Genomic DNA, 26,158 nt, shown 5'->3' with positions numbered 1-26,158 from the left:
CTGCCAGTGAACGCAACTATTCGATCATTGAGAAAGAGCTTTTGGCCATAAAGACCGCTTTTGAAGAATGGCGTCATCATCTTTTGGGTGGACGATTCCCAGTGGAAGTACGCACGGACCATCGAAACCTACAGTTTCTACGTTCTTTACAGTGCACGACTTCACGGCAGGCTCGGTGGGCCTTCTTCTTCTCACATTTCGACTTTAATATCACCTATATATCCAACACCAGAAATGTGAAAGCGGATGCTCTGTCTCGCTCTTTGGAGGATGATATCGTACAGGAGAACAGAGGGCAGCCAGTGTTAGCCCCAAGTCATTTTCTCTTGGCCCTAGTACCCTACTTGCAAAGAGTCGCTCAGGAAACATCAGTGGATCCTAGACGTACCACCTTATTACAATATCCGCAAATTAAGGAAAAGGACGGCCTTCTGCTTTATCGAAAAAGGTTGTCCTTGCCCACTGAAGATCTCCGTAAAGTCGTGCTCCAAGGTCTACATGATTCTAAGATAGGGGGGCATCGTGGTATTCGATCTACGCAGGAGATGATAGACCGTCAGTTCTGGTGGCCTGGCTGGTCAACGCTAGTTAAGCAATATGTGGAGTCCTGCCCGGTTTGTGCCCAGGTCAAGACCCCGCGCAGGAGACCTCTAGGCTTGTTACAACCTACTGAGATACCACCATACCCTTGGCACACACTTGCCACTGACTTCATTGTGGATCTTCCATGCTCCGAGGGCCATAACTGTATCATGGTTGTGGTGGATTGCTTTACTAAAGCGGCTCACTTCATTCCTTTTGAGAAAATACCCACAGCAACCCAGATGGCACGATCCTTTCTACAGAACATATACCGTCTACATGGCTTACCTGAAAAGATAATATCAGATCGGGGCTCTCAATTTGTTTCAGCTTTCTGGAGTCAACTCTGTCAACATTTGGGTATACATAGAGCCCTCAATTCTGGTCATCATCCACAGACCAACGGGCAGACAGAAAGGACCAATCATACTCTGGAACAGTATCTGCAATGTTTCACCAACGCATCTCAGTCTAATTGGATGTCGCATCTAGCTCTGGCTGAAGTGGCTTACAATAACTCAGTTCACTCAGCAACTGGGTTTAGTCCTGTCTACTGTTCTTCTGGTTTACATCCCAAATTACTGCCTCTCCCTCCTGTTCAACCCAGTCCAGTTCCTTCGGCGGATCAGTTGATATCTGAAATACAAAATCTTCATCATCAGGCAGCTGGTACTCTGGCTTTAGCGCAGGCCAACATGAAGAAGACAGCCGACAAGCGTCGGAGTCTTGGTCCATTGTTTCGGGTGGGAGATCTGGTGTGGCTGTCTTCCAGAAATCTACCAGCCCAAAACCTCCCATCAAAATTGGCCCCCAGTTTCCATGGCCCCTTCCGCATAACAAAACAAGTTTCCCCGGTTGCTTTTAGGTTGGCCCTACCTGCTTCTTGGCGTGTCCATCCAGTATTTCATGTTTCCCTACTGAAGGCCTATCGCCCCGACCCCTATGGTCGTTCCCACTCCCGTCCAGCTGCCATCGATGTTCCGGGTACCCCAGAATTTGAGGTTCAAGAGATCTGTGATGCCCGTTATCATAGGGGGAAATTGCAATTTTTGGTGGATCTGAAGGGCTATCCCCCCTGTGATCGCACTTGGGAGCCAGTGGGTAATGTTCATGCTCCCAGATTGGTGCGGGAGTTCTACCTCAGTCATCCCTGGGAACCTGGTGCTCCTGGGCCTTCTGTGGGGGGTCATGGTGTTAGGGCACCCACCTGGAGGACGGCGGGATGCTGCCAGCCCTGGCGGGTTTATCCTAGATTTCGGTTTGCCGGGAGACTAGTCTCCCGACGTCCGCACTTGCCCTCCTGTTTTGCTTCCGGGCGCACGCATACACTGCAGGACACGAGACCAGCAGCTTGCGTGTCTAGCCTCATTTCCGTCCCCGGCGGGGCCGCTGCACATGCGCGGGCCGGCCCATGCCTCAAGCCTCGGTTTCATGCCGAGGACCATAAATGGCGGACAAGCACAGGAACGGATCGCGTCTTAACGCGATTCGTTCCTGACTCGCCGTAGTTACGCTCTATCCTAGCTCTTGCCTGCCTCCTTGGTTCCAGCTTTTCCCTGTTCCTAGCCTTACCTTGCTGATCTGTGGATTCTGCTTGCCCCCTTCCTTGGTGTTTCCTGTTCCCCGGGGGGTCTCTCCTTTCCCCAGGAGTGCCTTCCCTGGTGTCCCTCTGGTTCTCCCCTGGGTTCCCCTTGCTGACTATTGCTCTGGGTACCAGCCCTGCCTTACCCCTTGGCCTTGCTCTTCTGAACTCCAGACATCCACCCTTCTGAGTTCCTTACCTGTTCTTCCTGGAACACAACTGAACTGCCACTACCAGGTGTTTTTTGCTTCAACTGCTTCAGTATTATCCTGCCACCTGAGGCCACCTGAGGCTACCTTAGGCACATTGAACTGTGCTTGTCTCCTCACCACCAGAACCTCAAGACTCCTTCTTCAGCTACCGAGGTGCTTGGATCCCACCACTCATTTGCTACTGAGGTCCTTGGATTGACCATCTTCAGCACCCCGACCCTGTCAGTGCTGGCTGTCTTAGCGCCACGTAAATACACAGGGAAGAAGAGACTGTGGCGTCAGGGGGTGGTTCCTCTCTATCCCTGTTCCATCAGGGTTGGGCAGGAGCTGCTGCCTTGCGTCCCACGATCAACTGGCGGATCCTGATTGCCAGTCTGGCCTCTCCAGCTCGGACGTCGCCCAGAAACCCAGGTATTACCCGATCCCGGGACACACAGCTTAACAACTAGGCCGTGAGACAGAACATTTGGCTTTGAACCTGTGCTACTTTTGTATCCCCCTGCCTCTAATTCGATGGGAACAGTCATCTCAGGCTGGCACGAATGAATAGGCACTGTCTGGCAGGTTCAGGTCACGTGTGTAGCGACCACGAAATCGACTTCTCTGCTTGCAGTTTATGTGGGTTTTCAGCTTGTCTTTTCTGCATGTGTCCTATCTCTCATTTTAACTGGAAACTTTCCTTCTCTCAGGGTCCATTGCTGTCTGTGCACAGTAGCCACGCTGGGAGCATGATCCGCATGCTGCAGCAAGATCAGTCTGTTAGCTTTTTATGTGTTCTGGAACTCTTTCTGCTTTTCTCATTCACTACAATGTACCTGTGACGTTTATCTTTGATTGCATGGCCGTCCATGTTAGTTGCATTTAAGCATCAGCAAGCTGTTCATATGTATTCTGTGTGTCTTGCTGTTTCAGCGTAGCAAAAGGTATATTTGTGTCAGTCCTCTAACTTTGTGAGTCATAAGCATATCCTTCATGTCTACCATCAATGAAGCTAAATGTCTGCTAACTTCGTGCATGGATGCCTATGTGCTTCATGTCTAACGCATCTATGTCATGATGTCAGTTGTGACATCATTGGCTCTCTGCGGTTACAATCAGTTGAATTTCTCCATCGATTGTAAGCTCAACTCATTTATGATGTCATTATGGATAAGGTCTGAATGGCTGTCTGAGCAAATATAATTTCTCATACATGCAATACATCAATGATGGATGAGAGGAGGGGGCCTGGAGCGACATACATCTCTTGTTTTTCTGTCATCGGACTGAGAGTGGGATGGGTGTAACAAGGGCCATTTCTAGGTCCCCCCTCTGCAATCTCCCCTCTGGTCGACAGGTCAACCACTCTTCCTAAATGGTCCTCCCTGTTCAGGTATGGCTTTGGAATCCATACCTTCACCACTCCTCCCAAGTTTCCAGCACACTTCACTTGTTCTTTGAAGCTCCAGGCAATAAAGCAGCCATCTCTGCCAGGTTTGCACCATATACCCATTTGTCCCAATGGTTCTGTGGTTCTGGGGAAAAAGAGAACTTCGTGCCTGGCGGGAACAATGGACACTGCTTCGGGTGTGACTTCAATACGTCAAACGTCTGTGTCTCTACATCTGTTTTTGTTTCTATGTCCAGTAGTATTTCCATTCCTATCATTGTTTCAGTAGTCTTCTTGCATTGTGCTATAGCTATTGTAATAACACAAAAGGCGAAAAGCACTAAGGCTTCTATCAACACCTTCAGTCCATTAGCCACCCATGTAGGTATCCAGGAGAAGATGTATATCCGCATATCGTCATCTTCTTCCGTCCGATCTGGTGCTGCCTCCAGTTTAAAATGTAGGTCTGACAGTTGCATGATTGTTTCTATTAACGTCTTATTTTCTCCATCGTGGAAGACATCTTTGTTGAAATGCAATTTGCTCTCTTCAATCTTGCCAGCCCTGCAGACCTTTTCGTCCTTTGGTGTGCATCAATTTTGGGGAACCCATCTACATTGATGTCTTTTCGAGGCGATACTAATGCTGGAGTGTTCAACTGTACTAGAGAGCATATTCCTCCAGAATTTGGTGGTAATTGCATGTATGCCTTGGATCTAAATGCCCAGTAGTGATCTGCCATACTGACCTTCATGTCTTTTATTTTCGATATTCCTTTGCATCCCTTACTTTCTCCAACCTTCAATAGGCTGTCATTCTGGAACCATAAGGAAGCATTCTCGAGTGGTATGATTGGCATAGGACCTGCTCCATTTTCTACCCGGGTGAGCAGTTTTGCACTTGCTGCACATTCCTTGAGGCAATTATCATTTTCTCTCTGTACCACTTCTACTGGGACTGTCGGGAGTGCATGTGCTTTGCTCCTTATGATCCCTTCCTTCAATCCTTCTCCTGTGTATGTTTGTCTGTATACTAGCAGTCAAGGTCTTTCCCAGCATCCTGGCATCCCTCCTATCTGCTTTTGCCCTTCCATGGGAATTCTAACTCCTTTTCTGTCCCTATTCTTGCTTTCCTCTGGTTGGGCTATCAGGAATGTACTCTATTGTCTTGTCAGCGCTCCAATAGTCGTCGATAATTTCTTGAGTCTTGATGTAGCTGTTCTCATACGGGAATGTCTTCTGTGACATCCATCTTAGTGTGGCTCATCTTCCTTGGAATTGACCACTAGTTGTTCAGAGTGACAAGTGCATGAGCCACTGTGCTCTGGCTGTTGGGATTTCAGTGGCTATGAAGCATCCAGGGCATAAGGGATGGAAGAGCACGCTGGAACGCTTACCTGATGCCCTGTGGGAGTGTTGTGATTTCTGATGCTGGGTACATGCAAGCTCCTAACCACTCCTTCCCCACTGTTGCACAGATGGCAGAAACAGCCCTGTGAACGGTGCAGTAGGTAGTGGTTGGATGAAGTCCAGTGAGTGTAGTGTAGTTGGCTAGGGACCCGTGCTGGTGAAGAAGGACCCTGATTGGATGATTCTGCAGTGCAAATGAGGTGGCTAAAGGGGGGATAAGGATGATTAGTCACTGGGTGTGCTCTTGCTGCTATTCCTCCAGACCTCCCCTCACCCGATGCCCCTGATATGCTGGCTGGCAGACTGGCTCACCTCTTATTGAGAAGTTGTGCACCCAAGCATGCAAACAACAGTTCCCATCCAGTTTCTTCACTAGTGGGTGCACGGTCCAGTCCTGCTGCAACTCGCGTGATGCTAGGGGCAAGAACAAGTCCCTAACTTCTTCAACTGTCCTTATGTTAACGCGTCGCGCTAAGTTTTGTAAAATGTATGGCAAGCCCATGTCCTAAATGTCCAGCATGGCTTGCGCTGAGAAATATCTTGCTTAGGCTTGTTGTCCTTTGCATGTGGGCTTATGACTTGCTGCCCTCCCCCGAAGACCCAAGGGCCTAGATTGCCAGGTAAGCCGCCAGACTAATACTAGCTCGCACAGTGTCTCTGTGCAGGAGAGTTCTCACTAGTTTTTTTTGTCTTTGTTTTTCTAGGCGAGCGTCTGCAGAGCCCTGAAGAGGAACAGAGCCTGCAATCTGGAAATAACACAGCTGTTGGAATGCTGGAGCTCAGGCATGCGGATCGCAAGAATGACCAATAGGGGACTCTGGTGTGCAGATCAGGCATTCTGGTGTTCCGGTATGCAGTTCAGGTAAGCTGGTGATCCGGTATGCAGATCAGGTAATCTGGTGGTGGTCTGGTATGCAGATCAGGCAAGCTGGAGCTCCGGTGTGCAGATCAGGTAAGTTAGAGGGCACGTGATGGAAAATCCAAGTGGAATGGTAAGCGTTAGCTGCTGATGAAGTGAGCAGAAATAACGCAAAGAACAGGGTGTAGCCCAGAGCATGGTTTTATAGGCCCGAGCTGCACCCTGTGCTTCTGGACTGTGCGTCTCGCGGAACATAACTTGGTATTTCTGGGGGCAATCTTGGATTCTGGGTGGTGGTAAACCCTGGTGGCCATCTTGGATGTGGAACTTTCTATGTTTCCTTGAGCAGGAGCCTCCTGTGCCAGCCAGCAATTAACGAGTCCAGTCTCCCCTTGCCTATATCTGTGAATACCTGGGGGTACATGCCTGATGCCCTTAGTGATCGTGACACACACATAGCAGCTCTCCTTCATGGTCTCTCTCTCCCCACCTTTGTCATGTGCTGATACCACACGTTGTTAGATATGTGGGCTGAATCAGCTAAGTATGCGTTTACGTGTTTGAAATCTATGTCTGCACTTTGCCTGAGTCTCTTTACTTCTCAGGCAGTGCTAGTCATCTGCCCATATATGGCTTTGGTAACAGCAGGAATAGGGGTTGTGTTAGTAGGTATCAAAGCATATGCATGAGGCAATACAATCTTTTATAGAGCAAAGAGAGTAAAGAGGTAGAGACAGTAGAAGGCACAAAATATCAACACAATAGATCTTGTCACTGCTTCCACTTTCTGCAATGCTGGATGCCTCTTATATTGTCCACAGAGCCCATGAGACCACTTGAAAAAATATTTGAAATACATTATTATTGCTTTATTATGTTAATCAAGCTCTCGTGCGGTAGTACTGATTCAGTGCAGCAAAAAAAGTTGTTCGCAAACAAATCATATCTTTGCACTATTAAGCAATGTAATGACTGGCATATCACCTTGTGTTAATGCAGCGTAGGTATGCTCCATATAAAGTAAGAAGGAATAAAAGAACACATTAGGCGGTATCATTAGTCGAGTGTTTTCATATTTAGGAAAGTTCTTTGCAAGGTGTCTGCAGGTATAGAATCATTTTGCTGAAATCAGTACAAACATTCACGATGATTAGCTAGCCTGAGGAAATTACAATATGCCTAATCTAAATTTTAATTTTCTTCTTGCCTAACTCTAGTTTGTGATCATGTTTGCACTTGCTGCAATGTTTCTTCTTGTCAGTCTTCTTGTGTCTGATCATTTCACAGCCTTATCAGTTGCTTGTTCTGCAAGGTATGGCCCCTCAAACCTAAATTCTGCAGAAACACTTGATCTCCAGGGTAAAGCTGTGGTTGCTTCAGCAGTTCAGACTATTTTATTGGTGAATTATCTTCCTCATCCTTCTTCAACCTCCACCGCCGGGACGATTGGAGCTGTTGAGAAATAAAAGAAGCACTAGTCATCATTGAAGCAAGGAATTCACGCATTTCAGCACCTAGGATTGTGGCAATAGTTTGGGCGTCTGTTAGTGCTCTACTGGGAGGAGCAAGCGGGAGTCGCATGTGTCGGCCTCTCACCACCTCAAGAGGGGTTAAATGGTGGTCAGATACAGGTTGATTGAGCAATGCAAACAAGGCTAGGGACAAGCAATGCAGTCATCCCTTTTTTAGCGTTGCTTTTATTTTGGGAATCTTTTCTTTGAGCAAGCCATTGAGGTGTTCACAAACCTCATTATCTTGCGGGTGATATGTGCAGGGAAACGTATGCTTAACCCCAAGCCGGGCTGTGATGTGCTTGAAAACTTAATTTACGAAATGAGGGACATTGTCTGAACGCAGGACCTTGCACATCCCCTATCGTGAAAACCCCTCTCTGACGAAGAATTTCATCACACTAAGGGCATCACGGTGTGAGCATGGACCAGATTCGATCCAGCAAGAAAAAGGGCATACAAAAATTAGCATGTATCTATACCCTTGGCATATTTGGATCATATCCACATAATCTATATGGAGATGTTGAAATGGCCCATTAGGGCACGGAATTACTCCTTGCACTACGTGTAAAGTGTGACCCACATTGAATTACTGACATTCTATACAGGAAGTAAAAATAATAGGTCATGCTCTGTATTTTTTGTTTCCGAGGGGTCTGTGTTTAATAGAGCAAGGGCTATATGGAAAAATGTGTGAAACACAGACTACCATTGTCTCCTGTTTCATAACGTAGAAAATTGTTCAGACTATAATCAGGGCTGGACTTGGAACCAAAAGTGACCCTGGACATTTTTTTAAAGTGGCCCCATATTTCGCCAAATGATCGAGCACTGTGTGTGAACCCAACCCTTCTATGAGGGGATTGGGAGTATCCTCCAAGAAAATGTTGAATGAAATTAGTCAAAATGAGTGCATCTAAAACATGTTTTAAACATATACAGATTAAAATGTCATGTTTTTAATAAGTTAATGATCTCGCAAAAATAGATCTTCAATGATAGAGAGACAATGGTGCAGGGTTGAGTGTAGGGACGTACTCTCACTTGGTGTAGTGTTGGGCGCAGGGAGGGGCAAATATTTGTAGTACCCTGATCTAGGATACATTTTTCAGCAACCCGTTCATCTGGCAGAGTGACACCCTCCGCAGCTTATACATCCAAATCCAGGGACCCATCTCAGTGGTACCCTAGGAAGCCCATTAGCTTTACCCAAGAACCAATCCAGGTTGTTTGTGGGAATGGTTTCACCTAGCTGGGGTCGGATGTGTGTGTCTTTATGGCTGTGTTGTGTATGGGGAAAGGAGCAGAACAGCCAAGGAGGAAGTACTCATTCTTTCTGTATTTTTATTTTTTAAAGATACAGTGATATTATAAGACAACATGTACATACAGGAGCACAGGGAGGGCAAATAAGGGTAGGAGGAATCCAATTTTGAAGGGGAGGACCCACAGACCGAATAATGTAAATGATTATCCAATCTAACATCACTTAGTGCAGGAGTGGCTTTGTGCTTTCAGAGTGGCCCTGCAGCAGTGCTGAAAGAGGGTGTTGACAGCTTGCTCTGTAATAGAACAAACACATACATAGATTGAGGAGTATGCAGTAAATCGGCTAAGAACTCTAATGTTAACTGCAATCCAGCCCTCAATTGACAGATGTGAAACTTTTTACGTGGAAGAACCTATACAAAGTGCATATAACCACTCCAAGAAAAACATTTAAAAGTGGCTTTTCGTGAGTAGAGATAGATCACCACTTTGAAAAGATCCCTACCTACCCAAAACGCACCAATGCCTGGCTTTCAGAATACACATCACCCGAATGGCACCTCTCACACACTCGGTCCTACTGCTCAGCAAAGCTACAGCACTTTTAAACAAAAATTACTGTCAGCACTTATTATGTTAATGTAGTTGTGAAAACAAAGCAGGATCTTAGTAAAAACAGGAAAAAACGTATTTTAGGCTAAATGCAACGATTGAATAATAACGCCTTGGTGAGCTGAAACTAAAATATGAGAACGGATGGGAAACTTGACTGGCAGAAAGGGTTTACAGAACAATGCACTACTGAGCTTGACAGGCTTTCATATGGTTACTGCAGGATGCCATGTGATATTTAAAATATTGCACAGTCTCAGTAGCGGCAGCCTAGTTAAGGTTACACAACACTTTATATAGGAGAAACATTTTTCCCCTTTAATATTTGACCATGTCTGTGAAAGTTCTCCAAACCTGGCAAACAACTCATCTGGCACTCATGCCAAACTTGGTGGTTTCCTGAATATTTTCATGCAGAATGTTTTTTACAAAAATGTCTTTTTATCCAATGGGTTGCTATCCGGCGTGCGGGATCCAACAGGGTTAAAGGATCTTCTCCCTTCAAGGCAGTGAGCTCCCAACATCAGTGCTCACCTTGATGGCACTTTGGCATAATTCAGCCTTCTGAATGCTGCTGGAACTGTTTTGAGGCAGGTTAAGTCCTGACATGAGACAAAAGAGCCCAGTGCTGCATTTGTTTGTTGCACTCTGCAGCCTTCTGAACAGAATTACCCAGTTACTGAAAAGTTGCTTCTGGCAGGTGGGGGGTTAAGGAGGTCACAAATTCTCATAAACACCAATCCGTAACTCCTAAGGGAGCCCCAGGAAGTTAATGTTCTCCAATGAGGGAAGCCCCTATGAATAGTTGAATAGTTTGCTGCACCTTAGCTCATATGATGCATCCATTGCTGATAGGGTCAAGCTAATGGGGGGTTAAACAAGCCAGGACCCAATTAGGTTTTGCCAATATGGCAGATATTGATCACTCTTCCCCAGTTTTCTGTGTGGGGTGAACCTTCAGTTTATATCAGATTCTTGAATGCGTCATTACGATTCACTTCTTATACCTGTATTATCACATGTTTACTGACTTTTCTTATGTGTTCTACACTGGAGGGGCAAAAAGGGTTTTGGTTTGTAACTAATGTCTGTTTGCTACTCGTCATCCAGCAGGTACAACAGTGCTCAGGACACCACATGGAGCATTTGTTAGTACACCTGGCCCTGTGCACTTCCCCTGTTGCCATCACTAAGCATACCCCTTCCCCCCCCCCCCGCGGCCACTGCTTCCTGTTCTCAGACCACTAATGCCTCAGAAGCAATCCAGCCCCATCATCCAAGAAGAACCCAGATGTACCCACATGTCTCTCCTTATTATGGGAGCTATACAGGATTAGTGCAGGTTCTCCAAGTGGGACTTGCGATCACGGTCCTGATTCAGAGTCCGGAGTTCCTTACATATGTCCATTGTTGGTGCAACCAGCACACTAGACTTTCAGCATCTCTTCCGTGTTAATCGGGGACCCTCCAACTGGGAAAAGGACAACATCCGAGAAGTGATCGGAGCTCCCAGATCATGAACATTATTTGTATCTTTTATTGATTTACAATTAAAAACACTACTTAATGGATTGCGAAACTGTGTATCCTTTTAATGCAATTGAAATGTCCTAAATTGTTATTACTACTTGACTTTACAATGAATGGGTCACAATGGTTTTGCTCATATTGTTTCTCGTAATTATTAACCCTGCAGCTTCCGGTGCCATATTGAACAGTGACCTATCTAATGTCGAAGTAGGTCAGCACAAAAGGGAAAATACTGAGTTCATAGCACAGTGTGCAAGCAATTTTAATTAACATGGAGAAATGAAAGTAAACCAACAGCTTCACTGCCAGTGCTCTTCTACTACTCATATGTCAAAATGTCTTCACTGCATTTCTGGTCCGCAAAAAGTACCCTTCCAACACTGCCCCCCCCATAGAGCCTATTTCACTTTAACCTCGTCCAGCACTACCATGATGCTTTCTCCTGCACTGCTCTAGCCTTTCACACCCCACCGCCCATTCCACAGCATTGCCAATTCCATGAATCTGCTTCATTGCCCATATCATTTAGCCCCAATTGCCCTACCTATCATCAGCATCTCACCTTGTGCCTTGCCTACTGCGCAACCCCAGGCAACAGTAGAGTCGAATCGCAGAGCTGGCATATAATGACATGATGCCAATTACTTGATCTAAACACCCTAAACCACCCCAAGGTGGCCAGCCACCTCCCAATTCTATGAGGTGTAAGAAAACCTCTCGACCTTTGACGCACACTCCAAGACCAAGATGATGTTTTTTTCAAAATCAGGAGCGCCACACAGCCAAACTAGAGCACTTCACAAAAATTACTTGTCTGTTTACCTGAGTAGGTGAGTAGCAGCTTGCAAAATGAAAGGAGAAGCAACCACAATTGTATCTGAAGTGGGCTCAGTTTACAGCATCCGTGCTTATTCCACATCATCTGTTGACATTTGCCAATGCTACCGTGGAAGCTGGTGCAAATACTACAATTAAGGGCCATAATGGTATCTGGGGCTGAACGACGTCCAAGACGTTTGCAGTATTTTATCAGCACCATGATAGCAGTAGAGATTAGAATGCAGATATCCTCTCAAAAGGACCAGGCATTGGATGGTCTGTAAAACAGATAGTCACTGTGAGGGAGCTCCAGAGTGGAGCAGCCGAGTTGAGGGGAAATACAGATACTACATTATTGCCTGATATGTGACTGATTCTGGCCCAGCCCTTCCGGCTAAGAACCTTTGCCCAATTTTAAACTTTTTTTAGAAGCTAGCCTGGCGTGACTTTCTTTGGCCTAAGGCCTCCAATTTTCATAGACGAGCCTGATTCGGCTTTTCACATGTGATGTTCACACCTGATGCCTGTACATAAAATAGCTGAGCCTCTTCCTCCCTCAACCTCACAACTGAACCAGCCTTTCGGAGGCACTAGCCATTCAGGAGTTTGACTTCCCTGTAGGCCAGTCAACCTCGGACAAAGGGCACCAAGCAAACATAGAATCATAACCTCTATCCTAGGTCCATAGCAGCCCACACGACAATATACTGTACTGGCCCAGTGTGAGGCAGTTTTTAGCTTTGGCTACTCAAAACTATTGCATGTAAGCACAGTCAGGCAGATGATGGCATCTGACGAGGGACACAGAGCTTGTGGCTGCTGTTCGGTTCTTTACCCACCCATGCTAATACGTCTGGCCATTCTCACCAATTACCTACCCCTCCGCACTCAAAACGCATCCTCCGGGGATCTCTTCAAGCACACTTTAACTACCAGTAACATCAAACATTGTACAGTAAGTGCTTGCCAGTGTTATTTCAGAGCATTGTTCTGTGTTATTGGCTTGATTGGAGCTGTAAATGTGTAACTGATGTAATAAGCAAGTCTTAACTAAGCTGTCTTGAGTCACTTGATTTATACGTAGTATGTATATCCTTGCACTTAAGTCTTATTAAAAACAAACAACGGCAAAGGCAACTGTTTTGGCTTGAGTATAGATATATATTCAATGGGCATTTGCCAGGCACTGCTATCATATGCCCAGGTACTCGTACCATTTTTCAGCTGTTTCCATGGCCAGTTGCTACCAATATGGCAGTGTCAGGGGAATGCATTCCCTGGGCCTACACAAACGCCAAAACTGCTCTCTCTGCCAATGCTCTTTGATGCACTGCCATGCTGGAGGCTTTCACCAAAGTCTCTGGGCCGTTTTACAAAAAGCACATTTTCACACAATTGCAATGCAGGTATTGCTGCAGAATGTGCAAGAGACATATTTTATTGTGTTATTTCCAGGTCGGGCCCTGTACCACTCCGTTTATTTAGAGCTAAATCGCAGACTGGGCATTATTGAATAATGTAGGTCGGGCAGTTGTCAGGACGGGGCTTTGGCCCTGTTTCACCACAGCCCCCTCTGCAGAGAGTGATTCCCCCCACCCCCAACATGACCCTGTCTTGGCCGGGACCCAGGAGCGCTGTCACTGGATCGTGTTAGCTGGTAAATATGGACCTAAAAGGTTTGAAAACGTATCTTAATAAAGCATGGTTCGTTGTAAGGACAGAGCTCTTCATTAAAACGAACAAGTTCATAAGTCTATATTTTACATCCTGGTTTATCCACAAATGCGTGCACACCTCACCAAATTCATTCAGCTTCCAGGGTCGACTCGTCCATCTGAAACTCAAACATCATTTATCCTACTGCAATTAAATAACAGTGATGCTAGGCTGGACAGAGCCCGTCATTCTCCGAAAAGTGGCCTTGAGTTGGGTTCTGCCATGTCTCACCCACTAGCCTATTTTACCACTACCCTTTGTGAAAAATGCTCATCTCGGTTGGAGAAGCGGGAGCATTTTTATCATTGCTTTTGCTGCACCTACCTCTCGTTTTGTTTATCTGTGGCCATGACCCCTGCCGGCAGCCCTCTAATGTGAAAGCAGTTATGTCTATCTTGGGGGTCTAGGGGTGGAGAAAAAGATGCGTACAACTGTGTTAAGCCTGTCTGCTGGGGTTGGTGCCACAAGGAAACCAAGTGAGAGGTGGGCGCAGCAAAATGAATCCAAGCAATGTGTCTGCCTCTGCCTCTCCTAGTGACATCTGCAATAAGGTAATCCTCACCTCTGTAATTACGCTACACACCCTGTCAGAGCGCCCCCACTCCTCGATTTCTCACCACACTTATAGCACTGTACTGAGCTCCTGTGAGGCTGCTAGCCTGCACCAGTCTCTGCTGCATTGGAAACGCACCCCGTCATTAGAGGTCAGCAGTCTATCCTTGGACTTGAAAATCTTGCGCGCCTACTGCAAAACAGCCACTCAAGTTTAAAGCCGTATGGCTTCTGAAACCCAAATCCCACCGTGTGCTGCTCCTAATCCCAGAAAAGGTTGATGGCGGGTGCCGGCTTACCTTAATCGCATCCTCCTGAATGTGCTCAATAAGCTGCTGTGGGACGGCCTTTCACATCCAGAGCCGGAGTACTGGCAGCAGGTCATCACGACGGCATGGGCGGCCCAGGCAGCACTTCAGCACCTGCGCATGCGAACCAAGCACACTACAGCATGTGCAGGGCGGTGCCTGGCGACTGTGCCCGTGCCCTCCACAATGCGCAGGTGCGAGGCAGGCAGCAGCCACTAGCCAACAAACCACCCAGCCAGACTCAGGCTGGACTGGGTGATATGCTGCATTTAATGTATCCTTCCCCCAAGAAAAGAGGGCCTAGGTCTTGAGGCCCAGCGGGGAAAGTCCCGGTGTCCCGTGGCTCAGTCCAGGCCTGATAATGACATCCAATGATGGTAGTTTAGACCATCATATTAAAATACCCAGACTCAGTGCTTTTTGCTTATAGCAAATATGATTGTTGGTTGATTCATTTTATTTTCAACAATGCTGTATTTGTTGCAGCTTTTTTCATAAAAAACATAACATTATACACACACAATGCGTTTTCCTTGAAGGGTTTTACATAAAATGGTTCTATTCTCACAGCTTTCTGTTACAAACATTATCCTTTCATCAAAACCAATGGCCCTCATTACAACTCCGGCGGTAGCTGTGCCCTTATTTAGGGCACGGCTGCCACCAGAGTTGCATTTTTTCCGGCACACGCGAATGGGTAAGAACCGGGTCATGCCGAGTTTGGCGGACCCGGTAATTGCCCATTCGTGGGTGCCGTTATGGCCGGCCTCCCGATCCCCATTCTGCCCTATGGGAGAATGGTTGCACCGGCACCGTTAATATCAGTGCTGGTGCAATCATGAGTTCTTCACGTGGGTGCCGGTCTGCACGCCTGGTCAGACCAGGCATGCAGTCAGGAACCCGCGAGCAGAACTCATAATGTGTAACGTTGTTGCCTTTCCGCCACACTCATAATGAGGTGCCAATGGCTTTTGTCACTTTTCTACATACAGAGATATGCTAATATGTTTATAAAATGATGTGTCAACGCGTTTTGGTCTTTCTCTCATGGGATAAACCCCATCTTCAAAAAGATTTTCCCCAAGGCCTTCGTCAGGACAAATGGTACTCTCAGTTGGCTAATGAGTCATCTAAACTTTAACATAGGGTTCTAGAAAAAATGAATAAAAATCATGAATAAAAATATATAAGCACTTTGCTTACGGGGTTGTTCAATTCAATTAAAAATGTCATACATAGTTTTGGTCTACTGACTTGTTTAGTAGACTTGAAACAGGGACCACTAACGAGTGGATATGTTGTTTATGGAGCCACTTGTTAACACTGTTGCGCTAACATATAGGGTTGTTGTTTTATTCTGGATGGGATTATTTATCAAAAGTAGTTCTACACATTCAATTTTTGATTTGTAATTTATACTTTATTCGCATACCTTGGCACGAGATGGATTAGTAGATGTCGTGCGATGTGTCTTCTATTTTCTTCCCCAGGTTTAGACTCCTATGGGTGATAATAAAAGACTGAAGCTAAAGGTGTTTTATTTAGAATTTATCTCATTGTCCTTATGCACTTCTAATGCTATTATGAGTGACACTAGTTCTGCCACTTGTGCTGAAAAATGTGAAGGCAATTTTGCGCTTGCTACTACTTCAACTGTCCCGCACAAGTTCATTTTCACTACTGCTGTCCTCGTACGTCTCTCCCCCATCGTCTGGTCTATTGTCGAGGACCTGTCAATTGAGAGTACCTATCCTCCTTCGAATGTTTTTGAAGGACGAGTACATAATCTCCCTCCTCTGCTGGTTCTGCTACAAATGTAAATGAGTTTACAGTTCTGCAACTTACTATATTTATCGCCGGATTCAAGATAATTATCTTGTATCCCGACCCTCTGTGTGGTCAGTGCAAGCTTGGGCTTTTTTGAAATTGGTGAAAAAGGGCGTACATATTATTTCCCCAAATGCTTCAGTCATCCTCTGTGCCATGTCAGATTGTTGTCACCATTCTGTGCCTCTCGAACTCCACTTAACAGGAGTATTGTGTATGTGCTGTAATGGGACACCCAAGCTTTGCAGTAAATACAGAGGCCCAGGAATTGCTGCATTTCTCTTACAATCAGTGTTGGCTTTGTTCTGAAAATCACCTCTGCTCTTTCTGGGGTTACTTTCCTGCCTTCCTGTGATATTAAGTGACCAATATACAAAACATTGCTTTGGCACTTTGGCAATATTGCAATTTCGCCTTGTCCACCTTGTAACCCTTTTCTGTTAATATTGTCAGCAACTCCATTGAGTCTTTTCAGCACTGTCCTTCTGCCTGCTACAAATCAAGATGTCATCTATGTACTGAATGATCGTTCTATCTAAATGTATGCTCCCTAGGTCCATTTGGAGGGCCCTGTTGAATATGGAGCGTAATTTGCAGTACCCTTGAGAAGTCTGTTTCCACTTGGTGTTTCTATATAGGAACAATGTCAGGTCCTGTGACTCCTCATGAAGTGTTATAGAGAAGAAAGTGTTCTTCAGATCTATCACTGTGAAATGGGTAACTTCCAGAGGAATGCTACATAATATTGTCGCTGGATTAGGAACTAATGGAAATTCCACCTCAACAACATTGTTCAAAGGGCGCAAGTCCTGAATTAAATGCCATGATCACCATGTCACCTTCTTCACCGGATACAAAGCTGTGTTACACTGTGACTCTGATGGCACCAAAATTCCTTGCTGCTCTAACACATACATTGGGCCTCATTACACGGATGGCGGTAAGGATTTACCGGTACCGGTAAATCCTTACCGCCTTACTACGAGGTCCCTTTGCCGGTTGGGGATTTAACGCCTGCTTTTTGCAGGCGTTAAAAACCAACCCGCAAAGGGACCCAGGGAGCTAATTACTGTACCGTAATTAGCGCCTTCCCCATTCCCATTGAGCCCTATGGGGCAAAAATGGGAATGAGGAAGGGCAATGGTGGAAGGGGGAATTACCGCCCCACCAACCTTGGAATGGGGCGGTAATTCCCCTTTCCGCCAAGGCGATGCCAGTATTTTACCGGCATGAACCATGGCGCTAATAGCGCCATGGTTCTCCGCCATCCGTGTAATGAGGCCCATTGTCTCAAAAATGCCTTTGTCTGCTTCTCTGGACAAGGAATATTGCTTTGCCTTTGGTAGGATTGCCCATGGTTTGAGCTTGATCTTAACAGCTCCTACTCCATTCAACAGGCCCACATCATATGGGCTGTTGGTCCATAAACCACTTGGTGCTTGTGCTAGATCTTCTTCAAGAATTGGCAGTGGTACCTTCTTCAGTAGGGCCATTATCTATGGCACCTCTCTATAATGAATTATCAGCCAATGGGTAATGGTCATGAAAATACTGTCTCTAGGTCTTAATAGTCATCTCGGAACAAGTCCCTGTTGTGCAGTCAGTGAATCTGTGCCCTTCTCCTACTTTGATTGCTATTCTCCATGCCCGTCCTGAGTCATCGGTCCCTATGGCTGTCTCTAGTTCCACTGGGAACATGTGTCCTTTCTTTTCATCGAAAAGGATTTCTGGCCTGAATAAAAATGTATTGGGTAAGCCAATCAATTTGTCTCGTATACCTGGAAGACATGCTAATAGTATTTACACTCCATATTGGAATAACTCTGGGTCTACAGGCACCCCCCTCTGTACAGTCTGACCGAATAATGTCTGAATGAATTATCGCGTGTTCATGTAGTGAATTCCTGGGGTCAACCACACTATCCCCTGCTCGGTGAATGAAATGGTCATGTTAAGTAGGCTCATCATGTCCCTACCCATTATGTTAACCTGTGTCTGTCGGAAATATAACAGTGGCACTGTAAAAGTCATGTTCTCCTATAGAGATTGGGAGTTCGTATGCAAAAGGAACCAAATAGGTATCCCCAGAAAATTCCTTTGCATTCATGGCAAAGCCTGACATTGGGTATCTCCATTCCCTAATACAGGATCTGGTTGCCACCATATCCACGAGAAAAGAGAATATCATGTCACCTATGGTTACACCTACAAGTGGTTCCTCGTTCGGGTTGGGTCGGGTGCAACGGATAGGATTGAGCACATCAGGTCTGTCTCCGTGCTGTCTTATTGTGGGTACATTTTCATCTGTGTCCCAATGAAAAAGTTGCCCTCAACTACGGTCACTCCTCCTGGCTTTGTGACATGTGTCTGCATTGTCAAATCTGTATGCTGCGTGGCTACAATGTTCTGTTTTGGTGCTTGCTGTGTTGCCTGTAGTGTCTGTGTGTGCTCTTGTGTCTGTAGTGTGATTGCAGGGGCTGTTGAGACTGTCCAGATGTCTGTTACACTGGCGCTATATGCAGTGCATATGTTTGTGTCTGCATGTGATCTTGGGCATAGCAGTTCGAGCTGCTCACTCTGGTATGTCGCTTGATAGGTTGCCCCTCCATTCTGCTTCATTCCACCTCCATTCCTGCACTGTCTCTCTACATGACCTACACTCCCGCACATCCAGCACTGCAGTGGAACACCATAGGTCTCGGCTGTCCCCCGATAAACCTGTCTCCTCCCTGCTGCATCGAGTATCCGTACCCTCTTTCCCCAGGGCACTCCTCGTCTTCCCCGTGGCCAATGGTTGGAATCTCTTCTTCCTGCAACATATCCCCCTACCATCTGTGGTCAGTTCTGTGGGTTCTGGGTAACTACACTTGTCAATATAGCATCTTCCATTGTGATAACTTTTTATGCACTGGTTTTGCCTCCTCATGTTTCCTTTCCTCACGTTTCCTTTTGGTATTATCCTGCATTAATCAACAGTAATGTACTATTGGAACTTTTAGGAACATTTTAGAAAATGTATGTTTCACCCTAAAATACCCAGGGTAATCCAGACATGGACCCCTTACTCACTGTGCTTGGAGAGGCACAGCTTCACCTCACTTTTGTGGCCTGACTAGGCCGAAACACCTGTCTTGGGTTGCTGTTGGTACTCTTGTTAAGAGGAGAATTGCCTAGAATTCCGGTGCAGGACTGCCCTTGTGGGTGGGACAAAGACTGATATGTAAATGGCTATTTCTCCTCTGTGAATGGTACAGTGAGCTAAAACCTAGTTATAGACCTACTCGAGTAGGCACCTTCCCACAGAACAGGTTATTTGGCTGTGTTCATCCTTGGTAGTTGGGCTCACAGACCTCTTTTTTTGTCCCCATCTTTTGAGTAGTGTACTATAGTTAACTAAATATCTGACCATGGTTTCACTTCCATCCCCATTAGGTTCTTTAGTTGGTTCTGTACTTGCAGTGGTAGCCCTTTACTTAATATACAATAGAATAACCCCACTGTTTTATCCCATGTCTCTCTTATTTCGAGACACCAATGTTCTTGTATCTCCTGTAATATATTGAGGTGGGTCTTTGTCCTCACACATTTTGCATGCTACAACTGCGTTTATGTCAGAGATGTGCGGGCACTGTGCTCTTAGAACCTGCCATACGGCCACCCTGCAGTTGTTCAACGGGACACCATTGTGCACTGTGTTCTGTGCTGTCACTCCGGGGTACCCTGGCCATTTCCACATGTCGTCAGCTACCTCCCCAAGAATGACTGAGAGAAATATCTTCATTTCACCCACTGCTAGTGTCGTCCCAGCTGTCTTTCTAACTTGTATATTCATTTCCCTGATCCTGTGGTCAACAAGGGCAGGTTGCACCTCAAATTATCCTTACCCTTTTTTTGCAATGCTATGTACTGTTGTCGTCTGCCACCCTTTTCTAGTAATGATGTGTTATTTATATAGCGCCTTAATCCAAAGCACTTTACAGAGCACATATTTACATACAATATCACCCAACCAAAATTGGTACTCATTTATCGACCTCAGAAGGATGAAAGGCTGAGTTGGCCTTGCCGGGATTCGAACCTGTGACCTGCATGCAGATCATGCTCAGATCGCAGCAGCGAAAGCTCAACCTGCTTAGCTATCTCACCGGCCTACGGGAACTGTAACGGGAAATGTATCAATCCTATTCCCTTGTCATGCTTCCCTACCTCTCTGGTGGCTGTGAACACTTGTGTCATGCTTGCTCTTTTCCATCCCACTACGGCTCTCAACCTCTGAGCATATGGAGTACATTTGTCTGCACTATGCGATCAAGGCCCCCTTCGGGTTCTAGCTTACTTTTCCCAATGTTTTCCTCTCCATCCCATAATGTCTCCCGCTTGGGGTTTACTTCTCTGGAGGGGCGACATGGCCTCCTCCCTTCGTCATCATCACTTTCCCTTAGATCTTTATCCAATCCCATTGTCACTGTCATTATGTCCTCTCTTCCCTCATCTTAAAAATGTAACCTCCTTATCGGATGTCTCCCCTGCTGTCTCCCCGTTATTCTGTCCAGTGAATTGCTCTCCCCCCTCAATGGGGATGCCGCTATACTTCTACTCATCCTCGGGTTAGCAGCGCTATCCCCCCTGCTCCTATGAAGTATCCATATTCTTCTTTATAACCTCTCTTCCTCCTCATCATTAACTATGTTGATCCTGTCATAATGTCTGCTACCTCCTTGAGGAGTCTTTCCCTACTTCTCTCCCATCCTGTCTCCTGTCCCTCTCTTCTTCTTCTCTACACTGATGCTCTTTAACAAGCCTCTAGATCTCCAACTTACTCTTCTCTATTTTCACCTGCAATTGCCTCTCCTTTTCCTCTTCCACTGTTACCTTCACTTCTTCCTCTACCTCCTTCTGTCTTTTCTTCTCTCTCTCCTCCTTTTCTTTCTCTTCTGCTTTCTCCTTCTCCATTTGTATCCACTTTCTCTCCCCCCTCTCTTTCCTCTACTTCTTCCATTATCTCTGCCCATTCCCTAGCCTCTTCTTCTTGCGTTTCTGTGCTTCCTCTTCTGCGCTAATATGTTCGCCTGCTTCTTTCCTGTCCCATTTGAGCAGTATCTGTCCTATCCACTCATTTGGTGGGACTGTTACGCTGTTATCCCCACTATGTCCCCATGTCTCCTTGTCGTTCCCTGTTAATTTCAATTTCAGATCGCTGCGCTCTCTGCATTCATTGCCTATAGCATCTATTCTTTTGTTTGCTAGCTTCGTGCCCCTAAGCGTGTCCTCGCTGCTATACGTGGGTGGTGTATAAAAGGGATTGTTATAAACTGCTTTTTTGTTCCTTTTAAGGGGTAAAATCCCTGGATTTCTGTTGTGGGGTCTGTGGTTAGAGGAGGAAGAGGAGGAACTGTGGGTGCTTCACCTCCTGCATCATGCTGACTCAGCATCCACTCCTTCTTGGGCAGGTCCTCTTCCTTGTCCTCAGACATTTTCCATAGCTCCAAAATAGCTAGCCGTATACTAACTATTTTCACTTTATAGGGGGCATGTAAATATGTGGTCATGTGTTGCAGCACATACTTGGAAAAGTTGCGCTCCCAGGGCCATGGCTTTGCCATTTTGCCCTCTGTATCGAGAGTCCATTCCGAAATATACTTGCATATTTTGTCTTCATACCGCTCAAGGGCCTTGCATAAATGTTTAAGGGGTGTGTCCCCCATGCTGGCACCTCACTTCTGACTACGAATACTTAATTGACCGCGAGTCAGGATTTTTTACACACTCAAATACATTTTTCAGTTTGCAAATGTGACAGTTATTGTCAATTCTCAAGCGCAGTTCTTCAAAACCATAACAATTCTGAAAACTTTTCACCAGCCTCTCTGACTCACTACTATCAAAAAGAGCGTACTCCATACACCAACCACACTATCTTTTCTGCCCTTAAAGGCCAAGCCACAATGCTTTTCGTGTGCTCCTCAAGCCTCACCCAAAGGGTGCATCACTCTTTAATAATTCGAACATCACCTCACCAAGTTAAAAACAATCACCTTTTGTTTTTCAATTCTCTTACTGCCTCGTCTGTGCCTCACTACGGGCCTTTGCCTCCACAACAGTGTTCCATGTCCTATTTAGCAAACTTAAATGTGACATCACAGGCCTAAGGCAAAAGTCTCGATACTTTGAATATACCCCCAAAAAGACTCACTGTCCCCGGATAAACAACAATATGAAGAACATAACATATATACAGCCATCTTCCTGTGCTCCAATCACTGGGGTTTCCAGCAAATATGTGGCTCTTCTTCTATACTGTCGCATAGTTATACATCTCCATGAGATGAACTAAGAAACCACCTTCAGTGACCTAAACGAGCTACGCTAGCACCTAGACCGAGGTATCCATATATAAATCATCCATAAATAAGCTAGTCTGCCTAGAACAAGTATCCTTTTTTTTGTCTTTTCATATTTTTCATCCATAAACCAAGCTTAACTGCCCAGAGTACAGGTATACACTTCATTTTCTTTTGTCTTTTTTTCATTCGTAACCTTAAGCTAAACCACCGGGAAACAGGTATCCTTCACAATGACACCAAACAACCAAAAAATAACAACTTCCCCTCCCCAATATTTGTTAAATGGGCGAGTCTATACTTACACTCTGTGGATCTGCTGTAGTCCTCAAGCACCACTTCTCCCACAATCTGCCGCTCTGCCGCCCGGCCTGCTTGGCGTCCCATGGGGAGTGGGCAGGAATTTCTCCAAGGTGGCTCTCAGTATGCATGCATGGTTTTTAGTCCGTTCCTCGCGGGTCACGGTGCAGCCCTTCGGGCATGCAACAGGAAAAAGGTGGTCTTATTGCAGAGGGATTTTAGCAACCATCCTGCTACCACCTGTGTAAGTGGCCAGGAGACTATTAGCAGCCTCCCTGTCTACATGCAAGAGGAGCTGGACTCTGGAAATCCCCTGAACCAAGAACGGAAGACCCAGCCATAGGACAAAGGTTTACTGCCTTCATTACAAATCCAAATGATAGGGATTGTAGCATGAACAATATACAATTCTCCACACACTCTCAGTGTCCTGGCGGTTGTCAGCCAGTTTTGTTAGTACGTGACATCACAAAATCATGGTTACATCCAAAAACCTAACAAGGAAGGGGTTTGGTTAATAAAGTGAACTACATATATTTTCTATAAGAGATTAGTACACTAAATGGGGGAGCCATGTCTGGTGGCTCCTTCTGAGACCACCTCTTCATGCAACAGATAAAAGGTTTTAGGTTAGTGGAAGGCGGTTGGCAAGAGCAACATAGTGTGAGCTTATCGTGGAAGGTGACTATGGATTGGATAGAACAGGTCTTCTCAGCCTTGTGCCTTGAAGCCTTGGACAGGTACCAGGCCAAGTGCAACAACTCAAGGTAGTGAGAACAGCCCTGAAGGTGCTGTATTTTCACAATAAGTTACCTTCTCTAATCTCCTAGGACGTGAGATAGAACATTTGGCTTTGAACCTGTGCTACTTTTTTATCCCTCTGCCTTTAATTTGATGGGAACAGTCATCTCAGGCTGGCACGAATGAATCGGCTTTGTCTGACAGATTCAGGTCACATGTCACGAAATGGACTTCTCTGTTTGCAATTTGTGAGAGTTTTCAGCTTGAATTTTCTGCTGGTGTTCTACCTTCCTGTTAAATGGAAAATGTCCTTCGCTCAGTGTTCTTGGCTGTCTGTGCATGGTAGCCTTAATGGGAGCATGATCCACATGCTACAGCAGGATCAGTCTGTTAGCTTTCTATGTGTTCTCGAACACTCTCTGCTTTTCTTTTTTTTTGTTTATTTATTTTTTTTGTTTAGTTTATTAAAAACTTTTGAAAAACTAAAAACAAAGCAAGGCCTCTACAAAGGACACACACTCAATTTGCACAACCCTTCGAGACTTTGCCTTAGGTTTAGGGAGGTTACTTATCTAAATCCTGTTTCACCATAGTCACTTAATCTGTATTTCATGAAGCCTTCAGGAGGGTCCAAATGCCACGGCCTTCATTTTACTTTCTAGATGTTTTAGGAATAATGTGATAGCCAGTGTAAACTTTTTTGCAGTCACTGCTGTGCATCCAGCACCACCATTCATTGGCATAATACGTCATGCCGGTGCTCAGCTCTGGGCCCACGTATTTCGTTCTTGGCACTTTTAGTTCTGGGCAATGCAGTACTAGGTGTTTTAATGTTTCGTCCTCCGTCTGACAAATACAGCATTTTGGCTCGCACGCTGACGGATTCCTCCTTAATCTTTGTATGTCTCTAGTTTCATATAGATTCAGCCTAAATTTCAAGTCGTTTTTCCTTAAATACTTACAAGGAAACATTTCCATATATTGTGGTATACTATTAAGGCTCTTTGCTTCAAGTGGGGTATTTTCCATGCATTTGTACGTCCGTCGCTTCTCTGATGTTTCAATCCAGTCAAGTTGGAATAGTTTCCTTTTTACGTCGTTCGGATTGGTCGTCAGAGTTTTTTCATCCGACCCTATATGGTATAGAATTTCTCTACATGTTTGACGCCATGTTTCCAATATTAGTTGGGCCCTCCTTATTTCATTCTTGGCCATTATTTCAAATTGAGGAGATGAAATTTCAATGGTTTTGCTCAATAGCATTAGCATATTTCACGATATTCTTGCATTCTTGCATTGTCTATGCACTACTCAGATCTCATGGCCCTCATAACAGTATTCGAACTATCCCCAAGATGCCCCATCACCATTTACTCAGATTCATCTTATATCACCTCCATGGTGCACTCTGGCCTCTCCAGATGGCATAGGCGAGGGTTTAAAAAATCGGCTGGTACATCCGTACAGCATGCTGCACTACTCTCCAGGATAATAGATGCATTAGTGCTCCCAACAGCAGTTTTGGTAGTCAAATGTGCAGCGCACACAAACAACCGAGAGCCATTTGGAAGCAGCATTTTCAGAAAACCCCATTATCCCTAGAGCAGGTAGACATTACAAGCCCGAACAACACCCTTAGCTTGGTCCAGCTGATCAAGCTGCAACACAATCTCCCAAGCATGAGAAAGACTTATGGACAAAGAGGGGGTGTTCCCTCTCTCCTACAGACCTCATATGGAGACAGAATATTTCAGGGAAACCAGTTATGCCCTGGGATTTGCTTACCATTGCTCTTGAGCAGTTGCACTTCCCAACAAACACGTCCAAAGAATATATTGCCGCCAATTTGTGAGAGGAATGGTTCATTCCAAATCTGCAAGAGCTCATTGGTGATTTCATATCGAATTGTATTACTTGGTAAATGCAACCCACAGGTCACACTCTCAGAATTCTTAAGGTGACTTTGCCCCACCCATTGGGGCCCTTTCAACGCCTATACATCAACTAGGTGGACATGGTTAATAGCTGCAGTCACTTTCGCTATCTAAGTGTTGTGGTTTGCCGATTCTCACAATGGATCGAAGCAGCCAAATTTATGGTACGTGAAGTGTTTCCCCGATGGGGGATTTGTGACGTTATCAAGTCTGACAACGGCACTCATTTTTTCAATTAACTGTTGAAAGAAGTATGCCATTTACTGAGAATAAAGCACACATTATGCACTATTCATCAGCACAGGCCAACGGAATTGTTGAGCACATGAATGTCTTATTGAAACCGAGACTTGCTAAATTATATGACACACTGCATAAAGGCTGGCAACACTGTTTGCCTCTCGCTCTCTTTGCACTGTGCAATCAGCCAGGGTCTGACCATCACCTTACCCCACATGAAATAATCACAGGGAGAAGATGCATACTTTTGTAAGACCTGCATGCACAACCACATATGCACACAATTCTGCCCAAATTTTAAGGGAAGAGTTGCACGGGTACCTTAGGGAGCTACCCAAATCTGTCAGTTTTATATCTCGCAAGACTGGGCCCCATCACCACGATCACAAACCACCTGTAGACGAGTCATCACTGGTGCAACAAGAGTCATTGCAGTGTGTGC

Source organism: Ambystoma mexicanum, chromosome 4p, assembly GCF_040938575.1.
Source record: "Ambystoma mexicanum isolate Mex_15411 chromosome 4p, UKY_AmexF1_1, whole genome shotgun sequence".
NCBI lineage: Eukaryota > Metazoa > Chordata > Amphibia > Caudata > Ambystomatidae > Ambystoma > Ambystoma mexicanum.
This window is presented reverse-complemented; position numbering follows the sequence as displayed.